The 5,000-nt window shown below is 34.6% G+C and overlaps 1 long non-coding RNA gene across 1 annotated transcript in view; it reads left to right on the plus strand.

Moving 5' to 3' along the window:
* LOC113077123 (uncharacterized) overlaps positions 1 to 2,452 on the plus strand; it is a 4,430-nt gene extending 1,978 nt beyond the window's left edge. The window contains exons 2-3 of the long non-coding RNA XR_003281253.1: positions 944 to 1,004; positions 2,181 to 2,452. This is a non-coding gene — a long non-coding RNA (uncharacterized LOC113077123). The remainder of the gene's footprint in view (positions 1 to 943; positions 1,005 to 2,180) is intronic.
* Positions 2,453 to 5,000: the final 2,548 nt, after the last annotated feature.

The following is a 5,000-nucleotide window of genomic DNA, read 5'->3' on the forward strand; positions in this document are numbered from 1 at the left end:
GCCAAAGAGATGTGTTTTTAATCTAGATTTAAACTTTCTATTAGTATTCCGAACATTATCAGGAAGGCTATTCCAGAGTTTGGGAGCCAAACATGAAAAAGCTCTACCTCCTTTAGTGGACTTTGCTATTCTAGGTACTACCAAAAGTCCAGTTTTCCGACCGTAGGGAGTGTGATGGATAATAGCATGGTAGAAAACATGCCCAAGAAGAGACTATGCCTCTGGTCGAATGGGCTCTTCCTTGGGGCAGTGTATGCAAGCGAAATAGCGTCAACTATGCATTTGGAAAATCTCTGCTTTGTGACCAGAAACCCTTTAGTGTGGCATTTGAAGAGTTGTTCATAGATACTAACAACTTTTACTATCTGTTTTTTAATGTAATTTTGATGTCTTCAGTTTTATTTCGGATTTAGATTTTTAGAGCAACTCTTTCTTGTTTTTGTTTCATGCTCTTGTGCCTTGCCTTGGACTTTTATGTCACTTCCTGTCTCCTGTGGTGTTTATAATCAGTTTGTAGTCTGTTTGCTCATTGGTTCCCCTTGATTAGTCTCCCCAGGTGTGTCTTATTATCTTGTTAGCCCCGTGTGTGTGTGTGTGTGTATATATATATATATATATAGCCCTAGTTTTTCTTTAGTTCCTTGTGAGTTGTCAAATGTAATGGTTGTCTTTTTTTCCAGTCATTCTGTTGTTTGTTCCTGTGTAGTCCCATATTTTGGGTCAAAATAAAGTCAACTGAATGTTGTATGAAACACTTTTTTGTAATCTTCTAAATGCATTGTTTTAGAAGCATTTCTAAACAGAGTTCCCACAATGTTTTTACGACCTAAATTGGTTACCGGTTGGGTTTTTACTAAGAAAACCAAAAAAGAAATCAATTATTTCCAATCACACAGTCAGCGCTGAGATCCATTGATCAGACCCTGTCTACTTTCATCCGCAGGGAACTGGTTTGTTAACAACTCATGGACCGCTGATGGTTTTTTCCAGCCGGTGAGCCTTGAGTAAGTGAACACACATTATCCAGCTGATTGAACCACTGAGTAATCACAATATACTGCAGTTTCTCTTGGGTCTAGACAACACCTTCCCATGAGGCATTGCTGGAACTGCCGTGTAATGAATAGAATATACTGTTAAAGCATATAATCACTTAAGCATGGCGTGATGGCAGATATGTGTCAATAATTTATTCTGCGGTATAGATGTGGCTATCAGTGCCAGGACTATATTACATCATTTATACATCAGAGTGATAAAGTAATGTGAAAATACAGCGTCAAATAAACCCGTATCAGGAAGAAGGTGATGTTAATGGGATTTCATAAGCCTCAAATGTAGATTTTGGTTGTTTATGTAAAGAAATATTACAATGTTTTAGCATTAATCTTGAATTCTTTCAATATGCATCACAGGTGTGTTTCTATCAGCGTCAAATGTGTCGCGTTCAATCAGGATCTAGAGTATGAAATATGCTTTCTAATATTAATTTTCTCTTTAATGTCAGTCTTTATTATGTATAGACAATATTATATTCATTATTATGTTAATAGCTAACAATATAATTTAAAACACACACACACACACACACCAAAACCGCTCAATTTTGAACTAAAATTACAGGAAGAAAATATTAAAAATGCATAAAAATAATTTTTTATTTTTTTTAAGAAAAATAAACATTCTTAACTAAAAATCTAAATAGAAAAATTAATTACAAATATTTGTAAAAACTTTTATTACATCCCTGTAATATTAAAATATCTTAGAACTGAATGTCTTATAACTCTTATAACTTACTAAGTATTTGGTCTTGTTTACTAGCATAAATATCTAAAAATTATTGAATCAGAATGCATTTACATTTACAATGTAAAAGTAAATTGACTTAAGATATTATGTTTTCTTCTGTAAAAAAAATAAAAAATAATATTTTGATTGTTTTTCTTAGAACAAGTTAAATTAAGATTATTTTCTTACCCTTTTTTAAAAAACAAGACTGAATATCTTAAATAATTTTACTTGTCAAGTAAATGCATCTTGATTCAAGAACGTTTAGATATTTATACTAAAAATACGTAGTAGGAAACTATTTTTCTTGCGGTTGTAAGGTTGTTTTTTTCTGATATGTATTGGCAGATATGTTTATTTAACACAATTTAGATTTTCTTTTCTTACAGTGTCTGTAATGGGAGCACTTGTTGGTGTATATTTGGGACAGTAGTGCACTCAGCAGTGAAATGCGTCGCACCTGAACTCAGCACCTGCTGCTCTTCAGCCGAATAGACACGAGCTTCAGACTCACACCCGAGATAATCAGACAGCTTTTCATGCTTTGATTCCTCTCATCACTGAACACACAGGTCAGACACGCATGAGCTGATTCTGTGCAGGAAGCTGGATGTGCTGTTTTATGAATGAATGGAATCGGTCAGAGGTTCATAACTCGCCAAGGAGCTTCTTCTGCTTTGATGAATCTGTTTTCTCAGCTAACAAATACATGTTCCAAGAAGGTTTTGCTTGCATCCCTGTTTTGTTTCTGAATTTTCTCTGAAGAATCATGCTTTTAAAAAAAACACATTTTTACTCAAATGTTACATTGTATCATTCTAGGCAAAATCCTTGGAATGTTACATTTGAAAGTTCTCAGAACTTTCAAAATGTCTGTTTTATTTATCATTATTATTTTTTTTATTGACATGGTCATGCGAACGTTAAGGGAACATTCCATTTTAGAATTCTTGCAAACATCACGTGAATGTTACGTTTGAATCAAGGTTCTGAAGAATATAGAAACATTTAAAAAAAGTGTTACATAGTAACATCCCAGAAATGTTTCGGTAAAATGTTGCACGAATGATGTATTGATAACATTTCTGTGCTTTGCATTATTAAAGCCCAGATAACCCTTAATGCTACCTAAAAAAAAAAAAAATAAATAAATATTTTCATGTAGTTTAACTCAATATATTTAAATAGCAAAAACTAAAACTAAATAAAATGAGTAAAAACTGTATAGATAATTGTATTGATAATAAATAACCTAAATGACGAAACGCACAAGTAATTAATAAATCGTTTTACTAAAATACTGGAAAAAATGCTAAAATGTACAGACAAGCGTTAAGACATTATTGAAAGAATCCGACTTTTCCAGATCCAGAGAATTACAGTAACGACTGGACACCGTACGATTCAAGCACATGCACTATTTATAATCCTCAATCCCTCGTGTAATCTGACCTGAAAACGACATCAAGCATCAGACCTCTATTAGAATTAAACTGCATTATTCAGGACACAATCACTGAGTCTGTTTATTCACACTGAGAGACCGTCACCGTGTGTGTTATATAAGATGCATTACATAAGAAACATGCAGAATTAGCATCTCGTCCAGCGCAAAACCCTGGGATTTCATGCACTCCTGCCTCATGTGCTGAAGTTAAAAGCCTCGATACAATATTCATAGATGCACGGTCTTTAAAGCGATTCAGTGGCATTTCTCTGCTGTGTGTTGATCCGCTCTGCACTTCATGTGTGTGTGTGTGCAATGCAAAACTGACTCATGCATGCAATACACACTCTCTCACACTGGCTTTCTGTCTTTATTTATTATCAAACATACATTAGATCCACACTACACCGCTGTGTGTGGACAAATCTGCGCTGCATCTGATTGGCTGGTGCTCACAGGACTCCTGATTGGTGATTAGCACACAATGACTGTATAATTACCCACTAGAAGTCATTTCAAATCACTCAAACACAAGCACACAAGTGTTAATATCAGGGTTATGCAGAATATCTCAACCCCATCCATCACAGTTTCCACGGAAATATTGTGCGGCACAACTGTGTTCAACATTGATAATAATCAGAAATGTTTCTTGAGCAGTAAAGCATCATATTATTCTGATTTCTGAAGATCATGTGACACTGAAGACTGGAGGAATGATGCTGAAAATACAGCGGAGCATCACAGAAATAAATTACACTTTAACACAGATTCACACAGAACACAGATATTCTAAATTCTAATAATATTTCACAATTTTTACTGTTTTTTAGCAGTAAAATAAACACAGTCTTGCTGAGCAGAAGACACTTCTTTTAAAAACATTCAAAATAAATCTTTTTGTATATTTTCAAGGGTAAATCAATGAAAATTTAACATGCACCATTATCCGATTTGCATGCACCATAAAGTATGAACATCTAGAAACAGCTCATAACAAGTTTAATGACCTCCGCGAGCCGAGAACATTAATTAGCAGCTCCTCAACAGAGTCACAGACGTGCATGTATTTATTTCTACACGCCTCTCCATTCCTCCTGATTATTGTGTCATTCCGTCCAGTGTGTAATCATATCCTAGTGCTGTTATTAAATATAAAAACCTCATCGCTGCTCCCCGACAGCTTCTCTATTAATAAAATGTCAGAATCATTCACTGTAATGGATCTGCCTTCGCTCTACTGTCGCTCAGGTGGAAATATAAGAGCTGTTTTCCATATAAAAGAGTTTGTCTCTGGCTCCGAGCAGATGGGGAATAAGCAAAGTGTGTTTGCAGGACTTTAGTGCCCATCGGAGGAAGCTTTCACTCACAACTTATGCATTGTTTTGTTTCTGTATGTAGATTAGACACACTGCACCCACCATCTGTTGAGTCGAGACTTTATACGCTGGCAGCAAAACAAACACGAGCGAGGACTGTCAAAGAAAAAGAGCAGTAAACATTCAAATCCCAAGCCTGAAATTCCCAAACACTAAACAAAACGTTATGGAAACATTGTGTAAAACGTCGAAATGTGCCGTTATTTAAAGGTTACAAAAACGTTTCTTACAAATGTCCTACTAACTTTTTCACCCAAAATATAACAATTTTGTTTCAGAGAATTAATGTTTACATTTCCAGATTTCTTGTCGTGATTGGAATGTTATTTAAAGTGTTTCTTACAACATTCTGATTTTAAACAAAATGTAACATTGTTTTTAAT

Source organism: Carassius auratus, unplaced genomic scaffold, assembly GCF_003368295.1.
Source record: "Carassius auratus strain Wakin unplaced genomic scaffold, ASM336829v1 scaf_tig00021605, whole genome shotgun sequence".
NCBI classification, from domain to species: domain Eukaryota; kingdom Metazoa; phylum Chordata; class Actinopteri; order Cypriniformes; family Cyprinidae; genus Carassius; species Carassius auratus.